The sequence below is a fragment of the Dunckerocampus dactyliophorus genome, chromosome 14 (genome assembly GCF_027744805.1).
Source record: "Dunckerocampus dactyliophorus isolate RoL2022-P2 chromosome 14, RoL_Ddac_1.1, whole genome shotgun sequence".
Classification (NCBI taxonomy): Eukaryota; Metazoa; Chordata; class Actinopteri; order Syngnathiformes; family Syngnathidae; genus Dunckerocampus; species Dunckerocampus dactyliophorus.
This window is the reverse complement of record NC_072832.1, coordinates 27,941,762-27,960,105: the sequence shown is the minus strand read 5'-3', so window position 1 is coordinate 27,960,105 and position 18,344 is coordinate 27,941,762. Positions and strand designations below refer to the sequence as shown.

Below are 18,344 nucleotides of genomic sequence, written 5' to 3'. Positions count from 1 at the left end.
CATTGGCGTTTGATGCACAACAGTGACAATTTCCTGTCAACCAATCAAAAGATGACGTCTAACTGCACTCTGTAAGTACTACTGTACAGACGCACGGTGGATCCACCACACATTCGCCATTCAGCTTTCACAGCCCTCAAAATGTGTGATTTCGTGGGGTATTCAATGCCAAAAACGTATTTATATGTCTTTTGTACGTCTTTTCTAAGTTTTATATGTATTTTCTTTTTTGCGCGTGAGGCAAAAAGAGGTGATGACGCAACTCCGCACTAATGCATTTCACTTCAGTGCAATTTTAAGCCATAAAAACGGACAAAAGGTGGTGGAAGTGCATTTGATAAGAGCTCAGCATGTGAATAGAAAAAAATCACACATGGCAGGAAGGAGGAAGTGAGGGAGCGTGGAGGAGTGTAGCGTGCAGACGGTTCCGCATGGTAGGGAAATGTTAACGCACGTGCACACACACGGTTCAGTTCCAAATGTGAAAATTGTAAATAGTTCATGGTGTTCTATTTTTAAACAAATTGTTATTTTGATCAAATAAAAAACACAACCCCTTTTTGTGTTGTTTATGTTGGTATAGTTGTTTTGATATTTGTATTCATAAAAGCGTAAAATATGTGTGTCAAAGTGAAAGTTATGCTGATTACTGCTGATTACTAAAGATTACTAAAGAATGTAAAAAGGTAGAAAAAAAAACAAACAAAAGTGGATATCGCATTCATGGGGGACGTACTAACTTTTTCAAGTGTCACTGAACAATTTTGCTCTCTTGTTGACAAATATTTTTAAATCGTGTTGTTTTGTGGTTGAATATGGCCGATTTGTTTAAAGAAAATGCATATTTAGGCTAATTTTACATGTTTTTTTTGCCTAAATTAAGTATTTTTAAGAATGAAATGGCAAAATGAAATAAGTAAATGAACTTAAATACAAATACAATGCAGAAGACACATTCTAATTGTGAATGTAGTAGAATGCTCCGATCGATCGGCCGATGATCAATATCAGCCGATTTCCCTAAAAAACACGCTATGTCGATAAATGCCTCTCAAAAACCGAGCGGCGTGCGGCGGCAAACCCTACACGTGTCCTGTGTCACGTCGGGTTGCCAACAAAATGACCTGCCACAGGCCAGCGGGTTTGCTCACCGCCTGACCAAACCGACTGCCGTTCAAATATCCTTGCATCTTTTCTTACACACTTTGCCTTTCTGTCAGTGGTTGTACTTTACATTGGCGTCAGCTGGTTAGCTAGCTAGCTAGGGTTATCCACCTATCTTCTGGTATTGGGACTCCAAAATTTGACTTTTTAGCACAGTGACATTCTGTTTTTAAAACAAACAAGCAATGCGGTTAGTTGGGAGTTCCTTTTCATCCCACGATGAAGTGGATATCACGCTTATGCGGTACGTACATTTGCTTCAACTCCGAGCGTTTATGATTATTGTTCATTTTCCTCATAGTCAACGATGCAAAGCCATTCTCCCCATGGAAATTTCCATTGACCATTTTTTTTTAGAAAAGATTTGCCCTCTGCTGTGAATTGTTCACCAGCACCAGCAAGCTGATACTGCTTGCTCTTATTTATCTTTCTCCCATTACAAGTAAAAACTGCAGTCCTGCACAAGTGGCAACCCTGAAGTGAGAAGTCATTTCATTCCCAGCTTCTTGCGTATATCCTCCCACGGTTCACGTCCGCTCCACGCTGTGTCACATTTGCATATCGGCCAACCATGATTGTTCCTTCAAACTTAATGAAACTTCAACTGGAAGGAGATTTTCTGACTGAGCGCTGCGAGCTAATTGGTCTTCCCACAGTGGTTATGAGTCACACCGAAAGGGGAAAGAAATGCTTCATTTTCTGTAACATTGTAAGGTTTTTCATGCTACTTCCCAGTTGAATCATTGACACAGCTTTGCTCTGAAAACCTTTGACGAAAAGGGAAAAGCCGCAAAAGTATTCAAAAGAGAATTGGACTTTGAAATTATTTGAGACATGGCGAATGATGTATTCCGGACGAGCAGAATACCTAGCAAATATGGTCAAACCTCAGTTTTCAAACAGCCCGAGTTTTCATATGACTGGCTTTTTGATGAAAATTTTGCCCTGGTGTACATACACTGTCTCGGTTTTCACACAACATCGCGAATACAAACTAGTCCGTGTGTGTGTGTGTGTGTGTGTGTGTGTATTACGGTGTCACAAGACAATCAGTTCACAAGATGACAAGATGTTAACATTACTTTGAGCTAAAATACTACATAAAAACATATGCCAATATTTGCAATCTACTAATATAATTTCTACTATGTTACACTGTGTGTATGCTAGCGGCCCCGCCTCCACCCATCGAGACAAAGAGACTGTATGACTGACAAAAGGGCTCACTCCGTTCGTGCTGTTGTTTTGTGGAACAAACACATCCAGGTGCTGAAAGCAATGCACAGAGTGAACCCTCTTCCTGCCTACAGCTCTAATAAACTCTTGAATCTTGAATCTAATAATGTTAAAAAAACAAACAAGAATAAACAGGTTTTCTATTAACTAAATATGAAAATATTCAGTTTGTTAATATTGAATCCTACAAAAGTGAATAATCGTGGAACCAATTAATCACCATAAATGAGGGAAGAATGTACTTTTCTTAAAATTAATGTTCAAATTTCATCTCGTGCTTGTGCATTGTCTCGTCTCGCAAGTTGTGTGTGTGTGTGTGTGTGTGTGTGTGTGTGTGTGCATACAGATGGGATGTCACAAGATTTCACAAGATTTAAATGTGACAAGAGTTCTCATTCAGAAAACAAATGTCTCGTGGACACTAAACTCATGAATCACACAATAAATGAAAATGAACTGGACAATTTTTCTGGGCTCTATATATCGCCATGCGCATGAGTGTCTGTTTTCCTCATCTTCCGCCTCCAAACAGGCATGAAGAGAGTTCACTCTGTGCATTGCGTCCAGCACCTTGGAGCGGTTGTTCCATAGAACAACAGCATGAATGGAGTGACACCTTTGTCAGTCATACTGTCTCTTTGTCTCGATGGGTGGAGGCGGGGCCGCTAGCATACACACATAGTGTAATGTAGTAGAAATTATATTAGTAGATTGAAATATATTGTCATACATTTTTACAAATATTTTTGACATAAACAGGTAAGTAGGCTAAGCAGGTAGCAAGTGTTGATTCAAGACATAATTTAGTGATTCTGAATGAAGATAAAGTGTCTATTTACTACAATCAAAGATCATTTATATGAAACGAGCCTCAGCTTGTGAGTTAAGCACTACATGCTCGAATTTATTGGGATTTAGACCTGTCACGATAGCAACTTTTTCTGGATGATAATTGTCCTACAAATTGTTGTCGATAATCGATATTATTGCCAAAATGTTTTGGGATCTTTATTTAATTAATTATATTGCATAATAATGTGAGTACATCAAATCAAAATTAATATAATTTCTCAAGAGTATTGCAGATGCAATTGTAATGGCTTTATTAATGTAAGCTTTTTTTATGACACCCTTATTGTTTTAACACCATTAGACAGGATGTGTGCCGCTCTTAATTTGAAGCTCAGAAGGCCTAAAGTGTGAATTGTGTTTTGACGAAGGCTAAGTGAGCTAGCTATCCAGTGCATCTTGGGTGGCTGTTGTCCCTATTTCACACACAACTTGGTCAAAACAGATTATCCTTGAACTTAAGTAAAACTAAAATAATGCTATTTGGAAATAGCAGAAGGGATACGTACGACCAAATACAAATAGACCGAGTGGATACTGAAAGAGTGAAAGAAAAGAATTTTCTGTGGCCAACATGCTAACCACTAGACTGCTTATTATATGGAATCATATTGCATGGAAATCAGGAAGTGAATAATATGTACTGTACTAGATGTAGAATGGATGGGGGGTAGGATTAAATACGCTTTGCTTCTTCCTCCTCCTTTTGGACATGTGGAACTGTGAAAGGATGATTCATGAGATGTATTCCATTGGAACCTTCATGTTCAAATAAACTAAACCAAACCAAACTAACATCACCAATGCACAGAGCGAACCTTCCTGTCATCCAGCCTGTGAGGTAACGAGACAAGAGAGACAGGAAAACAAACACGCTTGCACATCGAGGCCAGCAAAAGGAATATCGTTTGATTAACCCATGCATCCATTATGGTGACATGCCATGACAGGCTGTTGTGATTTTTCTATTTTTTGTAGCAATATACCGCTGGTTTAGAATGTTGAAATGTTACTTAAAGCGTTGCTGCTTAAATTCATCAATATCATTTGTGGTTTATTTCAGTAGTTTCTTTACACGTGTGGGGTTCAGTCCCTGTTCTTCAACAACCAGTTGATCGATTGGATAACTGAAAAGCTCCCTTAAAGTTCCAATTGGTCTTCAGGCCTCAGAGGGCTGATAACCATCCCATAAAACGTGAATATGTCAACACTTTTATGGGCAACTTCCAGCCAATGCTAAAGGTCCTCATTTCCAGCCAATAAAGGAGTCCATCTGAAATGATGGATGTGACGTTCTACAGGAGAACCACATGAATCATTTAAGCAACACTCTCGGAAAGCGCTGTCTAACCGGATATCATATGTCGTAAATGTCAGAAAAAATGTCTGCTTTTTTATCACCGATCGGGACATGATGATAATACGGCAAATGCTGACAAACATGAAAAGGGAACGGCTCTTGTCAGACGCTAATGCTAATGAAAGCTTTTGCTGCAGTGCAATAAAAATCAAAGTGTCAGAGCCTTTTTTGGCCAAACAACCCCCAGCTGTGTAAGCAACTGGCAGCAGCAATAAAAGCATCTCATTTACTTGGGGGAGAAAAATCACCATCTTCTATATGCCTGATGTCCGCATCAGTCAACAATGACACCTTCTTAGCACACACACACACACACACACACACACACACACACACTCTTATTATTTGTCACCTCAGCAAACTGTGCTTACTTCGTCGTGCATCCCTTGTCCACCCCGTCCTATCATTATTATGATGATTACTATGATGTCACCATAACTGATAAATAATTTAATGGAACGATGAAAATAAATAATTAAGGATGGCAAGAGGGTTGACTCTGCGTGTGTCTGTGCTTCCACAGTGGAATGAACGAAGAGAGTGAACCCTCCTGTCCTCTCATTCAGCCTCTTTATGGAGGCGGGGCTACTAGTGGGTTAGCTGTTAGCTTTGTGAGGCAGCACACGCTAACATGAATGAAGGTGCGGAAGCGATGGTTTCTGAGGCGACTGCTGCAACCGACAGCCCCAGCGTGGGAACATTTCGGTTTTAAACAGAATGAACAAGATGAGCGCATGAACACAGACGACCAAAAATGACAGGGGAAAAAAAATAACGATAGAGGTGCCTCGGGCAGAGGAGCCTTGGTCCCGACAGCCAACGCTTACTGAGGTGTTTAGTCGACACATATAAACAAAACAGTGCAAATTGGTGCGCGCTCACAGACAGTGTCGTTCGCTACATTGCAAAAGAAATGCAACCATTCAATACAGTTATAATGGGCATACATTTTAAACTACATACGTACAGGAAACCTCTGTGTCAAGCTAAGGTGGCTCACACAGGTACACCACACTGGAGTACCATCTAGTGGTTCAAATGTGAATTACACCTCTAATGACAATAATGAAAAAATGGTCTCAAAAAATTCTGGCAATAACATCGATTATCGACGAGAATTTTTCGCATAATCGACCCGCCAAATGTGTTATCGTGACAGGCCTAATTATGATGATGATGATGATGATTAGTATTATTCCGCATTTACATGCACTGCAGCACAACACTGAGATGCAGCCGAAGCCATCAGCTACAAAAAAGTAGCAGTCTGACCAAATCTGTTGGGAAAAGTACGCCCAAACGAGCGCCCAGCATGACATCACGCACAACCTCAGCACATCCTGCTCCACTGCAACAAACCGACAATCTAACAGCTTCATTTACACGCTTGCAAAAATGTGATCAAATCACGCAAAATGAAAAAAAACAATTTTTGTGACACTACCACAGACGTGCAGCAGACAAATTACTGTCATGCATGAAATAGTAGTACTAGCAGTAGTAGTAGTAGTAGCAGCAGTAGGAGCAGTACATGTTTTAGAGGTAGTTGCTGTTGTGTAGTACCGTAGTAATTGTATTTTTGTTGCTGTTGTACTTGTAGAAGTAGTAGCTGCTGTTTTACTTGTAGCTACCTTCGCTGTTGTAGTTACTGTGTAGTTGTACTTGTGTAGTATGAAGTAGCAGTAGCAGTTGTAGTTGTGTAGTAGGAGCAGCTATAGTTCATATTGTAGGAGCAGTGCTGTTGTATTAGTAGTAGTGGCAGTAGTAGTAGTTGCCATAGTTGCTATTGCAGCTGTAGTAGTAGTATAGTAGTAGTACTAGCAGTAGTAGATGCTGTTTTCGTAGTAGTTACTTTTGCTGTTGTAGTTATTGTGTAGTAGTAGTTGTAGTTGCTGTTGTGTAGTAGCATGGTAGTTGTGGTTGCAGTTGTAGTAGTGGTCTTAGGTGCTCAGTGAAATAGAAATGCGAGGAGAAGAGTACACGGATGTGTGTCTGAGTCTTCATGTGAAGAGACTAGCCTCCCAAGTAGCATGAAGGTTGAGATTAGTTAAGGTTTTGGCTGATTTTGGCAGCGTTTAACTTCAATTTGCACGTGAAAAACAGCCAATAAACGCTTTTACCGCGGTGATAGTTTAACCCTGGAACTGATGATGATCTATGTGTTGTACATCTGGAGCTTAGACAACAATAAATACAAGACAAAGACGTTGTGAACCTTCTTCAACGTGAATAATGCAGTGCAGGATATTTGAAGTCATGACATGACATCACATGTCAGCCACGAAAGCCGATCCGGGCTCGTCGGCATGGCACCCCAAACAACACCCCCCCCAGCGGAGTAACACAACACAGACAACAGCTGCTACACACACGTGTCTTTAGAATCAACCTGTGGCAGATCAAATGTACTAAGATGAAACATGAAACGCCCGTTCTTTACCGACGCTGACATGTAATCAGCAGTAACGAGGGAGAGCGGCCAGGGCCGTAACGATGGAGTTGATTGCATTCGTGGCGTGCAGTCGCGTAAACATGACATTCTCATGCAGTCCGACGTGTGACCATAAAACTTTATTTCTTTATAAGAACAACCTCATCACATGACAACAGGCTGAAAGAAACAGCAGTCGTTACGATGCAGGACATCAATTCTTTCTTCATTCGTTGGCCGTCCCGCACACACATGCACACACACACACACACACACACACCATCAGTACACTTCTTAACATGTTGGCTGGTTGGAAAAGACTGCAATGCTTCCATACGCTAGCGGCAAAAGTCAGGAGGTCAATGTCAAAACCTGGAAGCTCCTCATTAGCAGATGAACTACAGAAACTCCTGAAAGCACATTCACAGCCTGTGCAGTTTTAACCAGCTTTTCCACCAGGTGCCACATACTTAAATGAAAGGATTGCACGTAATGGGACGCACCTATTCCGCCTAGAAAGCCTTCTGAAAAAACCTCCAAAAAGCACCAACAAGGCTCCATTTCCATAATGTGATGCATATGAAGCACATTGTTATTATTATTGTTATTAACATTGTTACACCCAAGAACTACCATACTGGTGTAGTGACACCTCACCACACCACAGCGGCTAGCTACTAGCCGGCTCGCGACTAGCTTCACCACACATTAGCCAAAGGTAATGCTACATATTGGAGCTGTGTTGGTGTTTTTGATGCTAGGTGTAGCGTTCCTTTCTATGTTGCTATGTGAAATCAATGCACCCAGGAAGGAAGTTCCCAAAATACTACAAGTATGACATGTTATCATGAATGTAGCTGTTAGCATGCATAGAAAACCACTAAACCTTGTTGGAGCTTTTTGGAGGTGTGTAGGTGCGTGTTACGTTCTGGTGGGTCTGGAGCTGTAGGAATCTTGACCCTCGGTGTGCAGAGACGAGGCGTTTGGCGTGCAAACAAAAAGTCTTTAATTGTACAGGTGCTGGGACAAAAGGTGCAGATAGTCCAGATAGTAGTGGATAGTTCACGTGACAGCACTAACTAGGAGACGAGAAACATGAGTCGCACGTACGACGGCGCTGGCCTTTTAACCGCCGCAAATGACAATTGGCCGCAGCTGTCCGGCCACCAAGCGTGAAGTGGCTGTCTCCGCCACCACGCAGGAAGTACAGCTCTCCAAAATAAAGGCGTAGGACAGGAAGAACTCACTCCTGCCTGTGAAACCTAACAGTGCGTCCCATTACCTGCTTTCATTAGCTGCCTCTTTTTACCTGTTTTTATATCTTTAGAAGGCACAGAAAAGAGAAAGACGTGTTCATCTCTCACATCAGGCTTGTGGATGAGGGGCAACATTCCAAAAAAAAGTGCACTTTTCCTTTAATACTAAAAAGCCATTTTCATATTTTTGATGAGACCACCCACAAATGGCAAAAAAAGTGAGTATTGAGATGATTATTTTGTTACTATTTGTTTTACTATTTTTGACCAAACCCTCCTGCTAACTTGACATCCTACTCTTTTAAAAAAAAAGTGGCTGTTGCATTTCTTACCATAATTTCTGTAAAGTAGGCCGATATGAGGGCATCATGACGCCATACCGATAAATCCAATAACCTTAAAAATAGCTCAGATAACCGATCATTAAAAAAAAAAAAAACGCTCCAATGAGGAGAGATTACCCGTGCTGTGCGGGTGAGCAAATCAAGCGCTCCTTTTTCCTCCTGCCTGTGACGTTAACGTCCTGTCGCAGCCTCCCATCAGGTCACTTGAAAACAAACTTTAAATGAAGACATCACACGTGCTAGTTGTAACAAATTCTCCGTGACGAGGGGAAAAAATGCATCGAGCACACAAAAAAACCTCATCAGTCACCTGAAACGCCAGCGCAGACACCTCCGTGGTGTCACACGGCACAGCGTGTGCCCGAATACAGTGCACCTTGCTGGGCCACAGCAGGTGGCTCCTCCCCCTCTATACTCTGGTTCTCCTGATAGTAGTGATGCCATCGTATTTCGTTAGGACTAATCAACACATCCTCATCTGTTCCAGTCCTTCTTACCTCCAGGTGTGCTCTAACTACACTTAAATGTAAATAAAAACAGTTATCGGTTACTGGTACCATATCGGTCTTGAGAAACACAAAGTAATCGGTATCGGTTTGAAACAAAAGACATGGTGCACCTCTAGTATGCATATCACACATCCAGTCAGGATTATTTTAACAGTACAATGCACATTTCTTTATGCAGCCCTGTGTACCCCTGATATTACATGTTGTTTATCTTCAGGAGAGTGAAATTATGCTAGCATGTGATGATCAGCGTAAGCACGACAAAGATAGAGAGAGTGTTTCCTGGCTATTGTGCGGCTGCATGCAGGATGATTTCATTGCTGCTATGAGAGGCTGCAAAGCCAGTGCTCATGTGCAGTGGGAGAGAGAAAAGCCCTCAGCGCCAGCGTCCATCTCCAATGTGCGCTTGACTCGGGATGATGCTGTCGATGGTCATTGAGCCCGTGCCCTTTTACAGCTTTACATCCCACCTGTGTCCCAGTGTGAGGGTTTAGGATGCTGAAATTTGAGGAGAGCTTAGTTTTCGATGCTCAAAAAAATGTTAATAATGTCTCAAAAAATGCATCAATACAGGTTGGTGCTTTAATGAAACCTCTGGCACCAAAAGGGAGACACAAGCCCCCTTTCAAACAAAACAAGTGGTTCAGTACACGTGTTCTTGTGTTTGTATTGCCAAGAGTGAAGCGAATGAAGTCGTGCAAACCGTGAGACGACCCGGCATCAGTTCATTGGGGTAGCAACTGCAGTCGGAGTGCAGGATGGTTAATAGAAAACCTACACTTTTGTTTGAAAATGCTTCCGAGATGATGAGCAACATATATGAAATAAATAAGATGCATTTTTAACAAGTCAATGAGAACATGTCTTCAAGGGAACTGCCCATTTTTTTTCCACCACTCACCTTATCATGGTGTTTCATTTAAGAAAAATGAATATCACTGTCTCAACGTTCTTCATTCATTCATTTAAGTGCTATTATTAGAGGTTTATTGTTGTAAAATTGATCTTTTCTCGCATAATATTGCAATTTCATCTTAATAAAAACTAATGTTTCCCCTGTGATTCATTCATTTACTTATTACCATCCCAGGCCATGTGCCCATGAGACATTTTTTTCTGATCCAGAAATCTTGTCACATTTTAATCTTGTAATCTTTAATCTTTAGATCTTGTGACACTTTTAATAATCAGACAATAAATGAAAATGAACTGAATAATCATTATATTGCCATGTGCATGCGTGTCTGTTTTCCTCAACTCTCTCCTCCAAACAGGCAGAACAACGGCATAAACGGAGTGAGACCTTTTGTCAGTCATACGGTCTCTTTGTCAGAGTGCAGAAGAGTTTAGCCTCGTGAGAAGCACACGAGCACACGATAACAAATTTTGCTGGTCAATAATTGTGCTACAAATTATCGATGATAATCGATACGATCAACAATATTTTTGAGGCCATTTTTTCATGAATTATACGGCACAAAATGTATGCCATATAACCGTACTGAATGAATGAAGCAACACTGTCTGTGAACACACACCATTTTGTCCCTGTCGGGACAAAGGCTCCACTGCCCGAGGCACCATCTGTATTTTTTTTTCGTTTGAGAAAACCGTCCGTGTCCGTTGTCGGTGTTCATGCGCTCACCTTGTTCATTCTGTTCAAAACTGAAATATTCCCACATTTCGCCTTAGAAAGCAACACTCGTGTGCCTTCATTCATGTTAGCATATGCTTTCACCCTGGACTGGTCACCAGCCAGTCACAGGGCACGGGGCACCTCTTCAAAGTAATGTTAAAATTGTGTCTCGTCTCCTGAGCTGAACGCCTCGTGCCACCCCCAGTGGCTGGTAGATACTCTTCAGTGACATCTCCTACTGGACATTGAAGAGTTCCTGCACGTGCCAGAATCCCCAAGAGACCAGTTCCGATGCTATCATCTGGCAGCGTATGAATAAAATGACACTGCAGTGAAGCACACAAGGCCATGTCAGACATTAACTAATGCATCATTTGGATGCCACCGCGTCCATCGATTGCTGAAAAGAGACAGTTCGTGCATCTTATTTAGCATTCAGTCAATCAAATTTTCCTGTAAATGTCATCTGCTTACATCACAACAAAAACCTACTCTAGATATTGTTAGACGTTTTGCAAAGCTGGGAAATTTGACTTCCTGGCAACACGACGGTGGCCAAGGTGTGCAAAACACGTAGGCCTGTCATGATAACAACATTTTGCTGGTGGATAGCTGCGCTACAAATTATCGTCTATAATCGATAATATCGGAAACATTTTTTAACACCTTTTTTCATTAATAATTGTCATGAGGTGACATTCCCATTTGAACCACTAGATGGGACTCAAGTATGGAGTACCTTGCGTGTGCCTCTGTCACATTAGCTTGACGCAGAATGAGCCCATTTTTTCATGAATGACATGGCTATATATATGCCTGTCACAATAACAAAACCGAAATGTGTGTATTTTCTACCTAAGATGAGGCCATCGTGAACGTGGGGCCTCTGCTTAGTGCGCAAGACCTGCCTACCATTTTTGAGTGCACACTCAGTTGGATTATGGCGCCTGCAAGTTTTTGTCAGTATGTTGCAGAAACATTTATTTTACAGTGTATAATAAATCTTTCTGCAATGATCTGGTAGATAATTGTCCTACAAATTATTGCCGATAATCGGTGTTATTGACATTTTTGAGACCATTTTTGCATAATTATGTAGCATTATAATACAAGTGCATCGTTTCTCAGGAGTATTTAACATTAGAATTGGAATGTCGCTTCTGTGCATTCGTTCATGTTAGCATTTGCTTTCTCAAAACGCTAGCTTGCTGCTAGCATTAGACTATGTCCACTCACTAGTGGCCCCGCCTCCACGTACTGACACAAAGAGGCTGAATGGCTGACAAGAGGGTTCACTCTCTATGTAGAATCAATGAGCACAGAGTGAACCCTCTTGTCATCCAGCCCGTGTGGCACAGAGAGACGAGCAGATGAAACACGCACACATGCATGTCCATTTATCCTGGGCTCATAATAATTCACCTGTTTGTTTTTTTTAATTATTCCATTAATCAATGTATCTATTATCGTGACAGGCCTGCAAACACATCAACAAAAAGCAAAACAAATTACAATTACACCACCAGGAAGGGGATCGCACCCCTGTTATACCCTCATTCAAATATTTGATGTACTGCTGTAGTACATCTGTTCCTTCCATCTGGTAAGTATCACTTAACAACGGCAACAACCGGCCGCATGTGCACCAAAATTACATCAAGCAGCTCAAGTGTGTGCCACAAAACGGGCAAAACATGACGCCAATGTCCTTATTAGCACCCGCCACGACGCCAAATGTTATCGCTTCCTGTCTGATTTGTGCGGTACGATCCCCTTCTTTGTTTTGCTTTTTGTTCAAATGTTTTGTGCTTCTTGGCTGTTGACATTTCAAGCAAAACTTTTACTTTGGCACAAATATTTTTCGCATTTGTGACACCTCAAATATCTAAACCAGTGGTTCACCAACCCCCGGGCCGTGGTCCGGTACCGGGCCGTGGGTCATTTGGTACTGGGCCGCACAGAAAGAAAAATAATTTCCATTATTTTATTTTTTTAATGTTTTATTTTGAAAAGTGGCCGGATTTTCTCTGGTACATCCGTCTCACTTGATGCATGTCCATTGTGGGTGTGCTAACTTGATCTCATGCCGCACAGATAGACTACTACTGTATTTTTACCATTTTTCTTTCACCTCATATGTGGTGTCAAATGCTGATACTATGTGGGAATGCATGAAGGTAAGTTTGATGACTTATTGAGTGCTAATGTGCACATTTGTCTCAAGTGAATTCATGCTAGCACACTTTCTTTTACTACACACGTCAAACAGCCATGTCATCATCTCTCTGGGAAACCTTGGCTGGAACTTGAACTGGTGGATGGTGGGTCAGCATTCATTTTGTGCTTTTAATTTGATGTCATTCATGATTTATTCATTAGATCGCTATAATGTACGAATATATAATATTCGTGCTATAATGCACTTCTGCCACCTTGTGGCCTTTTGTATGGCTTACAAGTGCTGTGAAAAGTTTATGCATTAGTGCAGAGTCGCATCATCACCTCTTCTTCTTTGGTATTGGTTGAGTTCACCAGAAAAGGAATGCACCAACTAGTCGGAGCTGATTAGCCCAAACGTTATCGCGTCCTATCACTGTGGGGTTTGGTACATTCCCCTTCCGGGAGGTGTAATTATAAATTGTTTAGTTTTTTGTTAACATGTTTTGCACTTCTCGCCCAGCGTACAACACACCTCTGGTATGCTGACAAAGCAATATGCTGTTTGTGTAATTTTAAAAAGCTAGTTCCACTTTTCCAATCTTTTTATTTCAAATGCTGTAACCCCCCCACCCCCCCAACAGAAACGCCACAAAAGCAAACCCGCACACACTTCCCCTAAGAAGATAACATATTCCGCTGCGTCTCATGTCAACAGGGCCCAGTGGTCCACTAAACCTTTCATTTTCTCTAATTCACTGCGAGGAAAGCACAGACCTCAGAGGTTCTAATCCCCGAGTTTTAGTCATCCCCAGACCACAGTCCTAAACCTCTAAAAGCTCGCTAAGCTCTGCCCGCTGGTGCCCGCGACCACGCTGCGCTGTCTGCTCGCCGGTATCCATGTCACAAGGCACGCCGGCTGGCTCGCACCACACAAAAGAACATTGACTTTTAAGACAAACAATACAAAACCCTTCGCCCCAGTAGGTGACTTTTGAATTGAAGCTGGGCTGTGACTGTCATGGGGTTTCTCTAATAACATGAACAATCAACTTCAATGCAATCCCAAACATCAGCAGCACATGTTCTAGTGTGCAAAGGATTTCCATGTTCCACAGCTTCCTTTTCTATGCCAACTTAGTACTTCGATACAGGCGTCTGCGTATTCCATAAACTCAGGTTGGGCATTTCACCGATTACAAATCATCAACCATTCTATGCATCTAAAATCCCGTTATATATTTGACATGATGTCATACACAGAACACAAATGTTTTTTCATTAAGGGAAAACCCGACATCTCATATTCATGTCAATATGGTAGTTTTAATAGAATGGAAGTACAGTAATCCCTCCTTTATGGCAGTTAATTGGTTCCAGACCCCACTTCAATAAGAATTCCTTGTTTATAAATGCAATATTTTGGTAGTTAACGCAGAGAAAACCTGTTTATGACTTTCTAAATACAGTTTCTAAGATTATTAGAGCCCTGTAGACATGAAATAACACCCCTACAGTCACCTTTACACTCCTGTTATTCGTTGTTTACATCACATTGCGCAATTCTCATGCTGCAGTGCCTCGGGACGGCCGCTAGCTACCAGGCTAGTGAGCCAGCGAGTTAACCAGTTAACCTTGAATTTATTTCTTCTAAACTTAAAAAGTCAAAAACGTACCACTTCCACACAGAATGGCAGGAGAACTTTTTCTCCGCTTTATCATGTTGGACATGCCATAGCTGACTTCATGCAGTGTTAAGGTAATGTCATGTAAGCAAATGTCTCAATGGTTTGTGTTTTTACTGCCACCTACTGACCACAGTACTACATATCACATGTATTGACATATGTTTTGACTAATAATTGACCATAGTCTACAACCAAACAGGCATCATTTATTCATGCATTCATTTCTGAAAAACGAACGATAATCAAACCATAATATTGCGAGCTATGACTGTGCTCACATTTCCACTTGGCCCCTTGGCGTCCGATGTTGTAAGTAAATAAATAATAATGTACGTAAGTAAACAAACAATGCATGTAAATATTCAAATGTGTAATACAATCATGACATGGTTAATGTCGCTAAATGTAATATGGCGGTAACATTATTAGAGCCCTGCAACATGAAATAACATCCCATAGTCACTTTTAGACTCTTATTCTTTTTTTTCCACTCATTGACATCACAGAGGAAATGACTACTGCTATAGACAACAGAAGGTGTGCAGTTGCAGTATTCATGGATCTTCCATACAATTCATCACAATATTTTAACTTCAAAATTAGAAAGGTACAGAATCAGAGGATTAGTCTTGAATTGGGTTAAAAGCTACCTAGCAAACAGGAAGCAACTTGTAAAGCTAGGAGAATACACATCTGGGAGTTTAAATACTACGTGTGGAGTACCCCAGGGGTCCATACTGGGACCAAAACTGTTTCATTTGTACATTTGTAAAATAACAAAGGACTTAAAGTTGGTCTTATTTGTGGATGATATCACTGCCTTTTGTTGTGGGGAAAGCACACAAGAACTCATTAAAAAGCTCAAGGATGAAAAGGTCATATTAAAGTCATGGTTTGATAAAAACAGATTATCCTTGAACTTAAGTAAAACTAAAATAATGCTATTTGGAAATAGCAGCAGGGACACGTACGACCAAATACAAACAGACGGAGTGTATATTGAAAGAGTGAAAGAAAATAATTTTCTGGGGATCATAATAGACGAAAAAATTAGTTGGAAATCTCACATCAAAAGTATACAACAAAAGGTGGCAAGAAATAATTCAATATTGAATAAAGCAAAATTTGAATAAAGCAAAAGCATATCTAACGTATTGTGTGGAGATACGGGGAATCATTATGAAAGCAACCTTCAGTCACTCAACGTACTGTAAAAAAGATGGCTGAGGATCATTCATCATGACAACATACAAACCCTTTATTTCTAAAATCCCACATATTCAAATGTGCTGGTTTAGTATTCCTTCAAACCGCTAGAATAATGCATCAAGTTAACAATAACTCGTTAGCCAAAAACCTCATCCAGTATTTCTCTATCAGAGAGGAGAAATATGATCTTAGAGGAAAATGAAACTTAAAACATTGATATGCCAGAATACGCTGAAAAGCCACAGCATTTCCGTGTGTGGAATGAAATGATGGAAGGGATTGAGTAAGGAAGTCCAACAAAGTCCAGAGATGAGCACATTCATAAACAATACAAGCAGTTGATGTTTGCTAAATACAAGCAGAAGAGTCTTGATCTTGCTTTATTATGCTTGTTTTTGTCTTATTTATTGATTATTATATGTATTGTTCTGTCAAGCTTGTTTTTATTTCTGATTATTTATTTATTATTACACTGATTATCATATGAATCATATTAATACTAATACTAATACATATTAATACTATTAATTAATGGAATACAGAAAGTGAATAATATGTACTGTACTAGATGTGGAATGGATGGGGGGGGTAGGATTAAATAAATAAATAAATAAATAAATAAATAAATAAATAAATAAATAAATAAATTCTTGGGCCACACGGTGGTCTAGTGGTTAGCACGTTGGCCAACACAGTAACAGCCTGGAGATCGGGAAGACCTGGGTTCGATTCTCCCCTGGGCATTTCTGTGTGGAGTTTGCATGTTCTCCCCGTGTGTGTGTGGGTTTTCTCCGGGTACTCCGGTTTCCTCCCACATTCCAAAAACATGCATGTGAGGTTAATTGGCGACTCTAAATTGTCCATAGGTAGGAATGTGAGTATGAATGGTTGTTTGTCTATATGTGCCCTGCCATTGGCTGGCCACCAGTCCAGGGTGTACCCCGACTGTCGCCCAAAGTCAGCTGGGATAGGCTCCAGCATGCCCCCGCCACCCTAATGAGGATAAGCGGTATAGAAAATGGATGGATGCTTCTTCCTCCTCCTTTTGGACATGTGGAACTGTGAAAGGATGATTCATGAGATGTATTCCACTGTAACCTGCATGCATGTTCAAATAAAATGAAACCAAACCAATCTCAGCCATGGCATGTGGGCTGGGCTCTGCTGGCTCAGTAGGCAGTCTTGCATCATCCTTTTCATTCCTCCTATACAGTATCTGTAACGTCGTATAGCAAATGCTAACTGGACGTAATGCATGATGAACGCCTAGTAGCTATTTTCACTGACATACTACCGTAAAGCACCGTGTATGAACCGCACCCCCATTTTCAGGCTCACGGCGGGGAATTTTTTTTTTAGTTCATAAATGCTTGCCAACTCTTTCATCTCAAATCAACATGCGTAAAAGTACGAAGCAATTTTAAAAAGAAGAATAAAGGAGAAATCTGAACTTCAGATCTAGATCTTTAATATTATGGCTAAGCACAGATGAATAATAATAATAATAATAATAATAATAATAATAATAATAATAATAAAATAAAGAAATTTGCAATTTTCAGAGATGTTTTGATATCTTATCTTTCACTGCTTCTCTTTTTCTCTATTATTATTTTATTGCATTGCTTCAGTGTGAATTTGAATAAACTCCAACGTTGTATTGTATTCTACATTGGAAGCTGAGGTTAGCTTCAGTGTATAAAGAGATCCTTTCACTGTGTGAAAATACAGACAGCCGTCAGATAAGTTAGTTGCATACACAAGCATTTTCAGCAACTGTACAGCAGAGGGCGCTAAAGTCAAAGCAACTGTCTGACCCACAGACGGCTCTTCTAAAATGGACTTCTCGTCAATTTCTGCGTCTGGTCACAGACCCGTCATCGTGTATAAACCGCACCCCGATTTTTTGTTTCTTACCAGTGGGAAAAAAGTGCGGTTTATACACGGTGCTTTACGGTACTCACTTTATGTACACAACTACTGAGGAATTATAAGTCATTATCTTTATTGCCATATTGATTTGAATTGTGAATCACTGAACGATATCAACTATTTTGATTACATGTAAACTTTGAAACTCTGAATGTGAAATACGAATCATTAGTATTTTGTAGTATAATAGTTGCAAAGTTTACCGCTTTGATTTTAAATAAGCTAGATGTTTTAGAGTAAGAGGTAGATCGTTTTGATTATGTGCACCCCTGATATACATGTGCAATGTACATAAATACTCATATTTATGAATAAAGTAAATATATATTCTCTATGCTTATAGTAGGAGGTAGATCTTCGGGACAAAGTAGCCCACCGGCTGAAAAAGTATGAGCACCCCTGTGCTATATAGACACATGTATAGCCTATTGTTTACATATTGACCACAATTCATTGGAAATCAAATACCTATCAAATAGCATAAAAACCTTTCACTACACTTTATTTTGAAAAACATGCACCGGAATCACCTGTCTCTGAGGCAGAGAGAAAGGCATTTAAAGTTCATGAATG

The 18,344-nt window shown here is 40.4% G+C and overlaps 1 protein-coding gene across 18 annotated transcripts in view; it reads right to left on the bottom strand.

Annotated features, from left to right (window-relative positions):
- Window positions 1-18,344, bottom strand: part of LOC129193597 (protocadherin-15-like) — a 346,331-nt gene that overhangs the window by 255,535 nt on the left and 72,452 nt on the right. The gene's annotated exons all lie outside the window — the stretch shown is intronic.